The 17,266-nt window shown below is 40.9% G+C and overlaps 1 protein-coding gene across 2 annotated transcripts in view; it reads right to left on the minus strand.

The window, feature by feature from the left end:
- Window positions 1-17,266, minus strand: part of GRIN2B (glutamate ionotropic receptor NMDA type subunit 2B) — a 432,541-nt gene that overhangs the window by 96,803 nt on the left and 318,472 nt on the right. The gene's annotated exons all lie outside the window — the stretch shown is intronic.

Here is a 17,266-nt window from a genome sequence, read left to right on the forward strand (position 1 = left end):
AAAGTTTTTCTTTCTTAACTCCCCAGACAGTGTTTACTGGTAAGGAAGTAGTCTACAATAGCTGCTACCTGGAACAAAAACAAAGAGCCTGATATAGCAGCAGATATGAGAGGTAATGATAGGAAGTTTCTCTCCCTGATTTACAAAAAGTAATTCGAAGACATATATGCAACATTTCTAATGACAAGCTTAGGAATAGAAGCATCTGCCCTCTCCTTGCTAAGTTCTTCTTTTATTACCCATTTATCTTCCTCTAACTCTATCTACTGTCTTTGACTCCTCTTCTTTAAGAATACCTGCCTTAGTGTGTCTCCCATATACAGGAATAAAGGCACTGACATTCCTTTTATGTTTTACATACCTCAGCTGTTTATATCCTCACTGTAATAAAAAGTGGTAAGTATTATTGTGGATACACCCAAAGGTGCCCGCACTGGGCTACTGCCCTGTGTAATCCCCTCCCCATGACTTTCTTTTAAACAATAGAATATGGCAAAGTGATACAATGTCACTCCTTTAATTAGGTTATGTTTTAATGGCAAAGGTGATATGATGTCACTCCCATGATTATGTCATATTATATAAGCTTTTACTTTCTTCTTCTTCCTCCTCCTCCTCTTTCTCTTCCTCCTCTTCTTCTTCTCCTTTTCCTTTTCCTTCTTATTTCTGTATTTATTTTCATTTTTTTAGAGACAGGGTTTCACCGTGTCATCCAGGCTGGTCTCAAACTCCTGGGCTCAGACTATCCTCCTGCCTCAGCTCCCATACTGCTGGGATTACAGGTGTGGGCCACTGCACCCAGCCACAAAATTTCTTCTTAACACACTTGAGGCAGGGATTCTCCTCTTGGCCTTGAGGAAATAAACAGCCATTTTGTCAACTACCTATGGAGAGGGTCACGTGGCCAGGAGCTGTGAGCTGTGAGTGGTTTCTAAAAGCTGAAGGCTGTCTCCAGTCAATATCCAATAAGAATCTCAGTCAAATAGCCACAAGCAAATGAATTCTGCCAATGAGCAGCAGACACTTAGAAGTAGCATCTTCCTCACTCAAGCCTCCAGATGAGAACACAGCAGGGCTGACACTTTGGTTGCATCTTGTGAGACCTTGAGTAGAAGATCCAGTTAAAGACATGCCTGGAGTCTTGAACCCCAGAAACTGTGATCTAAGAAGTATGTGCTGTTTAAGTCACTGGGTTGATGGAAATGTATTATGCAGCAATAGAAAATTAATACAATTGTTATCTCTTTTTAGTAGAATAGGAAATCAAGCTTTGGAGAACTTAAGTATGTGAGCTTTTGAGAATTTAAGTAAGTTTGTTCAAGGTCACACAACCCATAAAGCAACAGGACTCATACTTAAACTTGGGTCCTACTGAAGCCCAAAGGTTAAATGCTGTCCAATCCACCATGTTGCTTTTCCACAATTCTCTTCTCATTAACTGCCATTGTTGACTGAATATAACTATGTATGGATTACAATATGACTTCTGGTGATTGTAAACTCATAATGTATATGGTCTTGAAGTTAAAAATAACTGAAGTAGTCTGTTCCTCTCCCCATGCCCTCCTCCCTGGCCACCATGTTAAGGAATGCTGCCCACCTCTTACCCTTGAAAGAGCAGAGAGGAGAGGAAATGAGGCTGAATAGAATGGAGGGGTAGCCTGACTAGCATTGAAGAGAGGTTCACACCCACTGAAAGGGGGAATTCAGTGAATGTCTTCCAAAAGAGAACTGCTCCACCTAGGTAAAAGCTCTGAGGATCACAAATAATGAGCCTCTCACCAGGCATACCCCAGAGGCAGAAGCCTAGGGCCCATGAATAAGGTTCCATGCTCTGGGTTAATGAATCCCACAGCTTCACTTCAATACTATTGGTTTCGGTTGGATGAAAGGACGCTGGCAGTGGGACGACTTTGAGCTTGACAGAGTCAAAGAGCATTGGTTCAGATATCTTAGGGGCTGTTTGTTTGATGTGGATTATAAAGGCTGAGAATTCATTGGTAAGGCTTGGCTGGGCCTGTCTACTGTTGGACCAAATTGGACTGTATTTTATATGGGCCACAGTTAAATCACTAGAACAGTAATAAACTAGGTGTATCAAAATATTGACATGCCAAATTAAATGAGAGCACATATGGAGTAGTATAAACCCTAGCTCTATCTAGTCTATCATATTGCTAAATTTCTAACGCACAGTTTCAGAAAAGCTCAACGGACAGTTGAGAGCTTATTCCATGCCAGACCCAGGGCTGAGTGCTGCGAGGGAAACACAGGGTGAGTTAGACATAGCCCTCACCCTCCTAGAGTATCTAATCCAGTAGGATAGAGAAGTATAAACATTAATAACTAAACAACCTTACAGACATTGGGAATTAGCCTCTTTGGAGCAAGCAATGGTGAAGGGCACAGCTGGTACCGGCTTTAATGCAGCCAAGTAGGTGACACTAAGTCACTTGGAAGACCAGGTGGAAGATGTGAAAGGCTTAAGGGGCAAGGTGTCACTTGCTATAAGAAGTCCTAGGATTTCAAATTTCCTCCCACTGCCACAGAGAAAGCGGTTTCTCCTTTGATGAAAGACCTTATTGCAGTTAGCTCCTTTGACAACAGGCAGGGTCCAGTTGAAAGGAGCATGAGTTCAATGAACATTTCTGGATTTTTATCATCTTCACCTTCCAAGCAGAAGGCATTCATCGAAAGTGTGGAGTGAGGACTTTAGAATAAGGATAACAAATCTCTGCCCTGGAGGATCTTGTGATCTAGTTAAGGAAAACTAAATTACATGCTAAATTAAATACCTAAGAGGCATAGGAGCTGTAGGAGCCTTATTGTTACATCTCCTTGAGGGTCGAGTATCTTCTCTAACTTATTAGTATATTGGTTTTAACATATATGCTATGTGTGGTTGACATCACAAGGGAGAGAAGGAGAAGAAAGAGGGATAAGAAGAAATAGCCTGGGAAAAAATAGCACAATAGACAAAAAATACTGGCTTTAATCACACACTGGTTTGAATCTGGGCCCTGCCACTAGTGTAATTGTGCAACCTTGAGCAATTCCCTGCTACCTCTGAGCTCAGCTTCCTCATTTGGAAGGGATATTACTGACCTTGCCAGGGTGTTGTTAGGAATAAGCCAGATAATGTATGTGAAGCCAGTAACATGAGGATTTGCATCTAGTGGATGCTCAAAAGTAATTTATCAAAGGAAGGAACAAAGGCAGGCAGGGAGAGAAGACAGAAGATAGAAGTGGGAGGGACTGGCTTTTCCTCCACTGCCTTATTCTCCTTGATTGTTTTAAGTTTTCCCCTGAAGCTTCTCTGATACATACCTTCTTCTTTCATTTTAACAAGAGGTCAACTGGTGCTGAGAATGGCTTACAATTGGTTCCTATGAGCAGTTCCACAAGATGACAGGTATTTACGGAAAAAAATTAAATCATGGTAAAATATGTTTGGATAAATGCTACAGCAAAATTAAGCAACTTTTTTTACTATAGGAATCTTAGAACCTACATTTTTAAATGTGCATTTTAACTCTTCAAGATGATAATACAGTAGACAGCATTTCCCAAGTTAACTTGACAGAAACCAGTTTTTCATTGTAGATCACATGGGGTTAGGGTCCATTGAACACACGTTGGTATTTATATCAAGATAGCATACCAGTGGGCACCAGACTGTTTGGGGAAAAGTCCCCAGAAGAAGCTGCTGGGAAAATAATCTAGAAGATGAGCCCCATCTTCTGTATAACTAGGTGGTATGACCTTGCACTAAATCATTCAAACCTCTGGCCCTCTGGTTTGCTCATGTGTAAAATAAAAGGATGAAGATACATATTCTAAGTACCCTTCTAACTCTAACAGTTTAACATTTCTATGTTAAGAGAACCAGGAATTCTATGTTAAGAGAACCAGCAATTCACTTCAACAGAAGCTTCAGGGGTGTTCACTGAGCAGCCACTCTGCACCATGCTCCGTGGTAGATGCCCTGCACTGCCCAGGCTCCTTCAGTTGATGGTTCCTGGAAGAGTTCGCCTTATGAACAAAGCAGAAATAGGAAGAAATCTCTTTGGCTTGGTAGTCAGAGCCTTCCAGAGTCTCGGCATTTCATATTTTTCATCTCCCAGTAACCATGCTAACCTTGGGCTCTCACTCCTTTCTCTCCTCCATGTGGACACTCCCTTCATATGAAAGTATTCTACATGCCTTCTCCACATGCCCAGTCATGTGCTTCTCTCCTTCCTTCACAGCATTATCTTGCCTGCAGCCTGTCCCCTTCCTCCCCTCTGTCAATGCAAATTCGCTTCTTGTTTCAGGACACTGATCAGATCACAGGAAGTCTGGCCTGTCCCCATAGTAGGGACCTTCTCTCACTCACTTACAATTCGACAGACCATAGTGTGTGCCTTCTCACTAAGATGATAGAAAATCCCCTTTACATGTGTGTTGATTTGCCTTTCCCATGAAATCTTAAAAGGTAGAGATTCAGGTCCACAACCCACCCCTTCTTTCTGCTGGAGTTCTGAACAAGAAATTATATCCCATAAACATCAATTGGCAAATGGGGTGAAAAAGTGCCACCTCATTCAGTTGAGTAACTCCTAATCCTTCTTCTCAATGAGGTCTGCCTTACTTAAAATGTCAACACACTCTCCGCAACATTTCAGACCTCCTTCTTTGCTTTATTTTATCTCTTCAACACTTATCTCTATCTAACACATTGTATGATGTATAATTATACTGTATAATTTACTTAGTCCCAACATTTTCTGTCTTTCCTGCTAGAATGAATACTCCATGAGGGCATACATTTTTGTCTTTTTTTGTTACTGAACCTTGGTGCTTGAGTAGTAGATTGGTGACTGGTGCAGAGTAGTGCTGAACAAATCTTTTTTAAAGTAAATAAATGAATGTAGAACTCTCTGGTCAAAGCTGAGTTAGAGAATACCATTTAACCTAAAGGACTTCATATGGCCTCTTACTCTCTGCTCTTGCAAATGTGTGGTGGCATCTTTCCACTAAATGAGAGGGAAGTCCAGTTTGAAGCATACCTGCCAATGCTAGAGGAAAAGGGGCAAAAGAGATAGCAAGAATACATCCGGTTGTCTCAAAAGCCATCAAAGATGGCTGACATCTTCCCAAGATCTAAGAGCAGTACCTCAGACAGGGGTGGCCTGTGGTAGAAAAGAGAAGAAATGACAAGGGCAATGTGGGCCCAGGAATGGTCTTTGATAGTGGAGTCTGTCCTGCATTAAAACCAAGCATGTGATCAATAAAATTAGTCAGCAACCATGCGTGGACAGGGGGGCCTCCAACATCTTTCCCCAACCCAGTGGGGACAAGAATCTAGACAGAAGTTTAATTATTTTGGGAAAAGAAACAGAGATAAGAGGAGAGGGGAAAGAAAAATATGTCAGTGTAAACTTTGTCAAAAAATAGCACCCCAACTATTATATTCAGCACAAAATGGTGGCTCAGTGAATGTTAGCTGATTGATTGGCTAGTGTTGATTTTATAGGCATTTGTAGAAATTCTGGAACTGAAATAGTAGCAAGTATAATGTCCATTCATTTCACTGGGCTTAGAATCCATTGCTGATTTTCCCCACTCAGTGTAACTCTAACACTAACTCCTTAATATGAACTCTTCTCTACGTGTCTCATAACCAAGCTAGAAAACGGCCTGTATCAGAAGTTGTTTTCTAGTGCCAGTAAACATAAATTAGTCCAGTGGTCCATGCAAAATGCCCATGAGGTTTGAACAGATCCACATTTCTCTATGACTTGATACTTGTGTAATCCTGAAAAAGTTATCTAACCTCTCCAGATCTTGATTTCCTCATTTATAAAACTGGGATAATATTTATCCAGTAAGATGTTATGAGAATTAAATGACATAATTCAGGATTTGAAATGTCCGGCCATTTAACATTTATTAACCATTTACTATGTTCTAGGCTGCATCGTGCACTAGGAATCTAGAGACTAAACGGTCAGTTCCCACTCTAGGGAACTTACACTCATCCATAAGAAATTGATTAGGCTTCTCCGAATCTACCATACCCTTTTCACCTCCTTGCACTACATATGGTTTCTGCTTTGTCTAGAGGGGCCACTTTTCCTCCTCCTACCTCAGACTGTTAGCACTTGGCTAACTCTTCATTACCCTTGAAGATTCACTTCAAATGTTTCCTTCTCGGGCAAGCTTTTCCTGACCTCTCTGCAGCCTCTGTGGAGAGACTCTCTGTATCCTCCTGAGAAGACATACAAGTAAACATGAGCAAGTGCAATACAGTGCAATAAATGTATAGATGAAGTGTGTTCATTAGTTTGGAAACACCTAATCTGTTTCTAATGGAGGCTGTAGAGAGGTGGTAAAAAGCTTGCCAGAGAAGGCAAAATTTGAACTGAGTCTTCAAGAATTGTGAAGAGTTAGCCAAGTGCTAACAGTCTGAGATAGGAGGAGGAAAAGTGGCCCTTCTAGACAAAGTGGAAACCATGTGCAGTGCAAGGAGGTGAGGAGGGTGATAGATTCAGAGAACCATAATTGATTTCTTATCAAGGGTATAAGTTAAGAAATGATGGAAAATGAGAACGAAGAGGCAAGCAGGACACGCCAATGTGCAGGCGGCCTAACTCCAATCACCAATGTCTCTTTCAGAAAGGAGACACAAATGGTTCAACTGCATAAGGCAAAGAGAGTCAAAGGTCTTTCTCTGATCACTCAATAGCAAGATCCTGAAGAAAGCTGCTCTAGATTGTTATTACTGAGAATTACTAAAAAGGCACAAGAAAGAGGACAGTGGAAAAATTCAACTTCCTTTCCAAGCATCCTTCCCAGGAAGGTAGCTGTTAACAAAGAAAATAGAAATGGTAGCTCCTTAGCGGGGCTTTGAGTTTTCATCTTGATGTCACTGGAGCACTGTTGCAGTTTTAGTCAGGGAACTGACAAGATTATTTTATGTTTTAGGAGGATCCATCTGACACTGTGTGAAGGATAGATTAGAAAAGGGCTAGATTAGAGTCAAGGAAGGAAGGAAATTGCAGTAATCCATGCAATCAATGACAAAGGCAATAAAAAAGGAAATAGAGAAAAGACGGTAGATCAAACAGATGGATAGATGAGAAAGAGGAATCACTTAGCAAGTCCCAGGTTTCTACCTTGGACAGTTAGGTAGATTGTGGTGCCAACATCGATACAAGAGGAGAAGCATGTTGGAAAGAGAGGGGAGAAAATGGAGCATTAATGTTTGAATTTGGTGGGCTTGGGGTCTCTGCGAGACATAAAAATTAAGGCTTTAAAGATGGTGGTTGGGCTTCTGAGTTGGGTTCAGGAGAAAAATCTGGCTATGCAGATTTGAAAATCATTACTTTTAGATGGGCATTGTTCATAAAGTCTGTGTAGATGGGTCTCTGAGAAGATGAGAAGATCAAAAATGGTACCCTGGAACACACCAATAAATAAGGAAGGCAGAGTGGGAGTAAAGATGGAAGATAAGGGGACGAGGAGAGAGAAAAAAGGCAAGCAGAGAAAGGAGAGACTTAAACAGAAAAAAAAGGGAGTTGCAAGAAGGAGAGAAGGGTCCCCAGTAACAAATGTCAGAGAGAGGTCAGTAAGTTAACAAGTTGACATATAAGAAATCACAAATGGCATTAGGAAGGGCAATTATAATGGAAGCACACAGTACAATGTTAACTCAGTAGGTGACTTTCATTCTTTTCAAGTGTATATGGTGGGAGCTCACCTAACACCATGGCTTTATATCAACTATTTCAAATAAGTATGGCTCCACCCATTTTCAGTAGGCATGTTTCATCTATAACCACTAATTGGTAACATTAATTGTCCATCTTTCCTCTTTTCTGCAGTACAGGCCTACAGTTCACACTAGAATTTATATTTGCTGAGCCAGTCATAGGACTAAGTACCTGATTTTTGTCAAAAATCACAAAAAAGGGTTATGCAACTCTGCTACCTCCTTTTGGCACTCCCCTCTGACTCTCAAAAACCAAAAAGGCTGTACCTATGCTTCCAGTATTTTCTGTCTGTGACCCAAAAGCAGAGGAATGCTGTGCCGGGGGTGGGCTGCTGAATAGTCCTCACTGCTAGAGTGGCTCAATGGGAATCCTCCGATGAAAGGCATGATAGAAAAGGTAGATGTTATTTCTGGAATTATTATGATAAGAGGTGTAATGAGAAGCTCACTGCAGGGCCAGATAGAAAGAAAAGGGAGGAGGTGGCAAGGGAAATAAAAGCTTCCCTGGGCTCTTTGCAAAGAAGGTCTAGGAAAATATTTGAAAATGTGTGCATGTTGAGAAGTAGGCAGGAAACAGAAGAATGAAAGACCCCAACGATGGTTAACTCATTCTGTTTGCTTGTTTGTATATGAAAAACCAAAATGAAAATCTTGACATGAAACACATCTTTTAAGAAACCCATTGCTGACTCTGATGGTCTCTGCTTAAACCTTCAGATAATAGCCTTACAGGCTAATGCCAATGCAATGATATAGAGAACATTCTTAGGATGGGCTCCCCCAAACTGCTGGTTGCCAGTGAGTCAAATGGTTCTGTTTCCAACAGTTTACTTTCACTGAGTTCCTATATACAAGTGCTGACTGTTTTCTTTCATAGATGAAACTGCTAAAAGCCCTGAAGTCCAGTTCTGGCCATCCTGCTGGTGTGTTTTTCTCTTCTCAGGTGGTATTGTCTAGATAACTCAGGCCCTGGTGTCTCTGTTGACCTGTTACAATGGCAATTACAATGAGGAAAAGCTAGATTTGCCTGCAGTTCTGCAAAGCCCATTCTAAGGTTTCAGAACAGCTCTCAGTGTGAGGATAATATTCTGCTCCAGGTTCTGGATACTTCACTGAAGGTTTTTACAAGCAGGAGAAACAGGCTTATAGCTGTTAGAGAGGATAGGAACCCAGGAGGACAAAAAGCAATATTTCAACGGAAGAAATGGAATTGAAAAATGTCAGTCTTCCACAGCCTTCTCCCTCTGAGTAAAAGAAGTGAATTAGTAATTCCCTGAGTTGGGCCCATGTAATACTTTTGAGAAATCCAAAATCCAGAGAAGTTAAGATTTAGTAGGGTGGTAGTTGCATATCATTTGGAGGGAATTAACATTCAACTAAGAAAAACCACTGAGCACAAGATTACCCAAAGGCATTCAAAAGCCACAAAATTCTTATGCTTCTTTCCACGTACAAGCAAACCAGTGCGTCGAAAGCCACATCTTTTCAAGCTTGTTTTCCTAACCTACCTCATCCCAGAATAGAACCACCCAGCCCAACCAGTCACAATGATACTCATGCCATGCCTGAGGCTAAAGCAAAAATGATGGCCAGATTCTTGCTGTCAGCAAACATTGAGAAGGAAGCTTGAATTTTAGAGCAGTAAGATTTGACTGAGAAGGAAAATGGGCATTAGAACACTTGGAAGCTACTGTAGATTAATCCCTACTGCATCCCCAATAGAATGAGAATGGGACCAGACCTTTCTCTGTGTTACATTCAGTGGTGCATGAGAGGTCAGCATAGTCTCTCGAATTTGACTGCATGGTCCAACGCCTGGCTCTTCCATTGACTAGCTGTGTCCTTCAGAAGGTCAATAAACCTCTCTGGCCCTCATGTTGTTGGCCTGCCTGTGTTTGTTTTTGTCATCTTAAATACTGACTCCATAGCAATGTTGTGAGGATTTGTATGAGTTAATATAAGTGATCTGCTTAGAACAGTGTCTGACCTATAAATACTGACATACCGTAGACATAATATAGTGTTAGCTATTACTAACACTTTGTTATCTGTCAATCAGGGCTCCAATTGCTTGAGAGAATCATCTTTATAAGAAGGATTGGCTGACACTCCCTACATTTTCAGATTCCTTACTTTCATTTCCTCTGCCTTCTGCCCTAGATGGAGTCTGTGCTGTTCCTTACCTCTTTTGAGAAAACTCCACCTCCACTCCCTTCTAGCTTCTCCTGTAGTGTTTTTCTTTACCTTTCCCTCTCTATTCTCTTGCTTCTCAACCTGTCAGTTCTCTCCACTCATCATCCTCAATCTCCTTCCTTGGAGAACAGAATCTAGCACACTGTAGGAACGTATTGAAGATTTGTTGAATGATCAACCAAAGCGTGAACATATGATTCAGTTCCTGAATAAAATAATAATCTGAAAATATAAAAAGGAAAAAAAAAGCATCACGATGCTCTATAAATTGTTTCTAATTTTGAAGGAAAAGATTACAGAGAAAGAGACAAATGGTCACACATAAAGCAGTGTCTAGGATCACAGAATAAAACAAACAAACAAACAAAAAGAGACTGTTTTGCAGTGGGGTAGGGAACACTGGTGGTGGTCTGGGTGCACATAACCATGACACACCACTGTGCAGGCATCTCAGCCTGACTCGAATCACTAATGTCTCTTTCAGGAAGGAGACACAAGTGATTCAACTGCACAAGGCAAAGAGAGTCAAAGGTCTTTCTCTGATCGCTGGTCGCAAGGTTCTGAAGAAGTCTGCTCTCGATTGTTATTATAGAGAATTTTACTAAATTTTACTAAAAAGGCATAAGAAAGAGGACAGCGGAAAAATTCAACCTCCCTTCCAAGCATCCTTCCCAGGGAGGTAGCTGTTAACAAAGACCATGGAACCGAGTAACTGAGCTGCCCGATCTAAGAAATGAAGTTCTAAAAATAAGCTATTCTTATAACTAATGAATAAATAGATGTCACTAAAAATATGCCATAGTCAGAAGACTGGAAAATCTAAACCTGTACTTAAAACTACAGATGGTTTGAACTAGATGGACCATAAGAATTTAATCCAACCCTCTTGTTTTATAGATATGAATGGAAACCAAAGCCCAGGGACATTTTGTGACTTGTCCAAGGTCACCCACTAGATGGATGGCAAAGCCAAGACATGATAATCCAAGGGGAAGGAACTTACTACTTTCTGGGATAGTAGGACTCAGAAAATGGATCAGTCACACCAAGTCAAGTATAGATGTCCTGCTTGAGTCACACAGCAGGGGATTGCCAGAGTAGAGAAGGAGAGCAGGAGAGGGGCCTGGGAGATGCTTTGCTGCCAGTCAGCTGACTGGCTACAAAGAGTCAATAAAAGTTGTGTCCAGGATTGAAAAAGTAAGGGAAGAGGAAGTGGAGCAACAAAACCCACTAGGAAAACCACTTGCTGTCTTGGAGCACATGGTTACTGAACAGTGTCCTGGGGAATTGAGGATGTTTCAAGAATCAGCTTTTAAGGGCCAAATAGCTTTTCCATGTTCTAAAAGCTGCTTGAGCTCCCCTTCATGAAGAAGGGCCCAGGTGCTCATCTATTATTAAGCATGTTTAAAAAGGCATTTAAGAGAAAGCACCAGGAGACAGATTTGCAGCTGCAACGGCAGTCCCAGGAGGGTAGTGCTTGCTTAGAGAAGGAGCAGAGTTCATGTTAGTGATATGGGAAGAGCCAACACAGGCAAGTGTTCTGGTATTCCCTGACACCTGTTGGTGTGCTCTTCAGTAGTTCACTGAAAAGTGAACGATGCAGAAGCAAAGCCAACAAATGCCAGATCTTCCTGCTATCAATACAACATGTTCAGAACAATAAGCCATGACCAAGATTTGTCCCTTGTGTTGGGGGGCAGGGAAGAGGGGGAGTACAGAGGGGCAGAAATTTAAAAATCATGTGATAAATACATGAATCTAAATAGATAATGCACAGAGATTAGATATTTCATATATTTTAATAGTAGATAAATGGTCAGTTATTTTATATGATTTAATATATTTATGACATCATTCACAGCATATTGTGATTATAGATTATAAAACAAAATGTATAATACTATCTCAATTTTATAAAAATATTCCCACTTTTTTATAAAACACTTTTATAGGCTGGACTCAGTGACTCACACCTGTAATCCTGGCCCTTTGGGAGGCCAAGGCAATCAGATCACCTGAGGTCGGGAGTTTGAGACCAGCCTGACCAACATGGAGAAAACTTGTCTTCACTAAAAATGCAAAAGTAGCTGGGCATGGTGGTACATGCCTATAATTCCCCAGCTACTCGGGAGGCTGAGGCAGGAGAATTGCTTGAACCTGGGAGGCAGAGGTTGCGGTGAGCCGAGATTGCGCCATTGCACTCCAGCCTGGGCAACAAGAGCAAAACTCCATCTAAAAACAAACAAACAAACAAACAAACAAAACCCCACACATTTATAAAATAAAGGTAAAACGACAAAAATGATGTAAATCAAAATATAAACAAATTATCTATGGGAGGTTGAATTTGGGTTGGATTTTATTTTCTTCATGCCTTTCTCTATTTAATTAACTTTTCCTTAATGAATGATTGCTACATTTTTGACATCAGACACAAATAACAAAATACTGTTACATAAAAGAGAAAATGAAACAGGATTCCTCAAGTTCTGAAAAAGAGATCCTCATAATGAGATGGAATACATTTAAGACCACAGTTTAAGGTATTTTCCTTCTTTAGGATCTCACACTTAAGGATAGTCTTTTAAGTGGCCAATAATTCAGCTAGAGAAAAAAATATAGATTTTGAAGAGCAGAGGTCCATCACTGACGAACAATAAGAACTTATATTTGGGTAAAAATATTTGTATCCACCTATTCCTTACATTGTCAACAAAAATCCTAATACCTGAGTTTTAAACAATGAGTAAAAGAACAGAGCCACATTGTTCTGTGATTGCCTGGCATGGTCTGTTTTTGATTGGGCAGGGTCTTGCGAGGCATTTCTTCCCAATGATGCATGAATAAAAACCACTGAGAAGTTAGGCTTCATCCCCTCCTCTCCTTAAAGTCACCTGCCCTCACCTTGCCGTCATGCTCTCCTGGCTCTACCAGCCTCTTGGGTGATGACTACTTCTCCCTTTCCTTCGCTGATTCTGCTCTCTCCTCTCAGCCTGCACCCACCCAGAGGCATGTCCTGTAGCCCATGTCCCTGGTCCTCTTCCCTCTCCTTCTGCTCTCTTTAGAAACTCATCTTCTCACTGTCCTTCAGTTATCCCCTCTGTGGAGAACATCCCTCAGTCTGCATTCTTAGTGGTATCTTCACACCAGAACCACAAATTGACATTTCTACTTCCCTCCTGACTCAACAGTAACTCAGAATTAGAAACCCTAAAATTGAACCCGTGAAACTGCTTCCCCGTCACTAATTTTGTTCCTTGTTTTGATGTCCCAGTGTCCCATAAAACTCCCATTTCCTGAAGTTCAATTCTTCAATGGTCATTGTCTCATCTTCTCCAGTAGGTTACAGATTTATCCCACCTCTGCCATCACTCTCGCAGCCACCTCTGCTCCATGATTGTCCACATTCATTCAGGCCCTAGATGGCTGCGGCATTCCTGCAGGCACCTAAGTTCCTACAGCCCATCACAGCTGCTGGATGAATTTTCTAAAGAGAAGTCATAATCACATCACTCTCCCACTCACAAGCATTTCATGGCTTCCGATTGCTTCTTGAGTTAATTCAAACCATCTTTGCTTCTAACGCTCTTTAAGCTCAATCTTTCCTTAAAGCTGTCGCTCTACCCCCTTATTTGTACCTATCATCTGGACAACTTTTTTTTAAAAAACTATTATTCAATAAACACATATTATATTTCACCTGTTACTCCCTCTGCCTGAAATATCATCCTTAGTTTCAATATTACTCACCTCTAAAACTCTCCCTATTACTTAAAGCCCATCAGTAAAATCATGTTCTTCTCAAAATCCTTAACCAGATATGTAATTTCTTTTTATAAGCCCCTTTGTCTTATCATTTATTAGTTATTGCTGTGTAAAAGGTTATCATACAACTTAGTGGTATAAAGCACAAATATTGATTATTCCACAGTTTCTGTGGGTCAGGAATTCAGACACGCTTTAGCTGGGATCCTGTGGCTCAGGGTTTTATACAAGGCTGTATGGCAGTGAGCAGGCCTCAGTCCTCATTGGCTGCTGGTCAGGGACATCAGTTCCTTGCCACTTGGGCAGGGTTGCTCACAGCGAGGTGGCTAGCTTCCTTTAGAGCAAGGGACACGAGAGAGGGCCCCAATACAGAAGCTAGCCCTTTCATGTGCACATCTCAAAACTGACATCTCGTCACTTTACTATTCTATTCCTAATAATCAGGTTGCTAAATGTAGCCCATAACTGGGGGAGAGGACCACACACGGGCATGAATAACATGAAGTACCAGCCTTTGGGGGTCATCTTAGTGGCTGCCTATCACATCACATTTTTCCCTGCATCATGTCTGTGTAATTTTCTTATCCCCTCTGTTAAAAGTGCACATTTCTTGAGAACAGGGTGTCTTATTTTCCTCTTAGCACCCAGCACAGAGTCATTCATAGAGAAGCCCTTCAGTTTAGGTTTGTTGAACTGAACTGAAGCTAACTGATTGATAAAAGTGCTAACTCTGGATACAGGCAGCAAAAGCAATGCCTCCTTCTCGTGGGCTTTGAGATTCTATTTTCACATGAAAAGCAGAAACACCATTGGGGATCAGAGAAGAAGAGGTTCATTAGAGCTTTAGAGTAGAAAAATGCTATATGGTCAATGTTGTCCTATGAATATTAGGAAATTCCATTCTGAGACAAAATGTTTCTAACTTCTGGGATGGGGTGAAGGGATCTGAAATCTAAAATAACATGTGTTCAGGGCAAAAACAGACTAAGCACTTCCTTTACATCCTTATTTAGCACTCACACAATATAAAGATACATGTGTAATTATTGTCATTATTAACTTCCCTTTGCTTCTAGCCTGACTTTTCAGAGCCTCATGAATATGGCTCTTCTGCCTTGACAACTTCAACCTTATCTTTTCTTGACTCTGCTTTTCCTCCTCCTCTCTCTCTCTCCACAGTTTAATTAGTATAGCATGACTTAAAATCATCATGTTTTCTCTCTACACTTGGACTGTGTCACTCAGTTTTTAATTGCGGTCAGTTTTCCATTCTTACATTTAAGATGCAACATTCTGTCCTTGCCTTCATTTCTAATTTCAGTTTTTCCTATATTCACATCTGTTTCATTTACCTAGCCCCTTTCCTTCATTCTCCTAGTCCTCCTGCTGAACTTTTCTCCGTTGAAGTCTTCCTTTCTTTGCTAGGTAAATGCCTTTGGATCACTCAAATTCCCTGTAAAGCTCATGCCTATGAAGCCTTTCCGGTTATTCCTTCAATTAGGATTATTTGTTACTCTGCCAAGAAAAAAGACAAATGCATGCTCCTCATGTGCCTAAAGCCTTTTAATGCATTAAAAGTCGATATTTCTGTATTTCATTGTCTGACAAACAGAAAACCCTTCAGACAAGTAGTGCCTTTTGCCTTCTACACTTCCAGTGTGCATCTGGAGATTCCGTGCAACACAGAACTGGAATTGCTCAGTGTGCTTGCATTTCCAAGGCAGTGCTCAGAATTCACAGCTGCCCCCTAGAGACTCCAAGGTAAACTGCAGGAGCAATCAAAAGGCTGTGTCAGCTCCATAAATGCCCAATCCCTTAATTCTAAATCTACCCATTTCTAAGGTATCTATTTTAGATTTTAAGCAGGGAATGACTCTTTTTTGAACTCATCCATGTTCTGGGAGGTGCAGACTCCAGTGTCTGCAGGAGCTAGGTAGATAATCAATAAAAGGGGTGAGACACTTGCAGGGGGCTGAGATGAACTGACAGCATGCATTCCATCCAAAGGGGGTCCAGAAGAATGTGAACCCAGTGTTGCCCATCATCTGATTTTTCAGGAAATCTAGAATCTGGAGTTCTATGGGAATCTGAATTTTTAAATTTTAGAAACCAATTTAATCTTTAAATATACCTTTTAGGCAATATAGAACATGTCGATGGCCCAAAAGTAGTCTGTTGCCTGCCAGTTTATGACCTTTCCTATACTCCCTCACCAGGTCCCATGTTGTGTCACATTGGATGCTACAGGGTCAACTGGAGACAAGGAAGTGAAATAATTTCCATAATAGCTGTGAAAGAAAGCCAAAAGATGCTGTGCTCACTTAGAACAGTAGGCTAGAGTAGGTAACTCACTAAATGCAGTTCTTATTAAACAATGAAGGTTAATACTTCTTGATTTTTTTGAAAAAAATCAAACATAAATATTGTAATGTTGATAGCCTGATGTGACATTATAAAAATCCATACCCATTCTCTAAAATCTAGCAGCGAGAAAAAAAAATGGAAGATAAAATACTACTCACATTTCTCCTGTGGCCTGGAAGTGGGCCTGTAGCCTCAACACAGAATCTGTACACAATTTAGGCAGAGGATTTGTGGACACAATTTGGAAAGTTCTTACTTTAAATAAGTTGCTAGTGAAACTTCTTATGACAGCTGCTGAACATACTCTGAAGAAATTTAACTAGCAACTTATTTAAAATGATCAATCCATCAAAAGCCCCTTTGAGACTGGCACTAAGTGGCTGAGAGCCACTGCACCCTGTCTTACCACCTTAAGGGTATATAGCACCATCTGAAATGATCATATTTATTGATTTGTTTATGTTTGCTGTCTGGCCCCACTCACCCAGACACAGGATCCTTGAGGAAGTGAACTTGTTGGTCTTGTTCAATACTGTTTCCCCAGCACCTAGAATAGCGCCCAGCCCTTAGTAGGGGCTTGGGAAAATATTTGTCAAATGCATAAACCCAATCGGCCTTGTGTCAGGGAATGTCTTTAGCAACTATGTGAAGATATCAGGTAATTCAGAATCTTCTGGAGTGAGTGGGACAGGCCTTAACTTTTTCTTACTGGGCTACTGGCTCTGTCCTCCACTTTATGAAAGGATAAAGATTCAGTTTTATTACAAAATTAATGGCTGGAAAATAAAATGAGAACAGAGAACAATGACAGAGTGGCAGCCTTAAATATCTATTAAGCAGATACTTCTCCTTGTGAAAAGGAAATGTCTGTGATCAGCGGCCCCTATGTTTTATAGGTCAAAACTCAGATTACTGGGCCTCGTCCTTAGAGTTTCTGGTGTAGAAGCTGAGAATCTGTACTTCTCATAAGTTCCCCAGTGATGCTGATGCTGTTGGTCCAGGGGCCACACTTTGAGAACCTCTGATGTAAACTGTGAAATGCTATTCAGGTATCTATTGTTAAGACCATTCACCACTCCCCCCACCTACCATGTCACCACCATCCCCTTTATGTTCAACCATGACTAACCATGACTATGGGCATGTCTTTTGACATTAAACCACTTTCCCTTGTGGAAGGAATTTTTTTAA

Source organism: Chlorocebus sabaeus, chromosome 11, assembly GCF_047675955.1.
Source record: "Chlorocebus sabaeus isolate Y175 chromosome 11, mChlSab1.0.hap1, whole genome shotgun sequence".
Classification (NCBI taxonomy): Eukaryota; Metazoa; Chordata; class Mammalia; order Primates; family Cercopithecidae; genus Chlorocebus; species Chlorocebus sabaeus.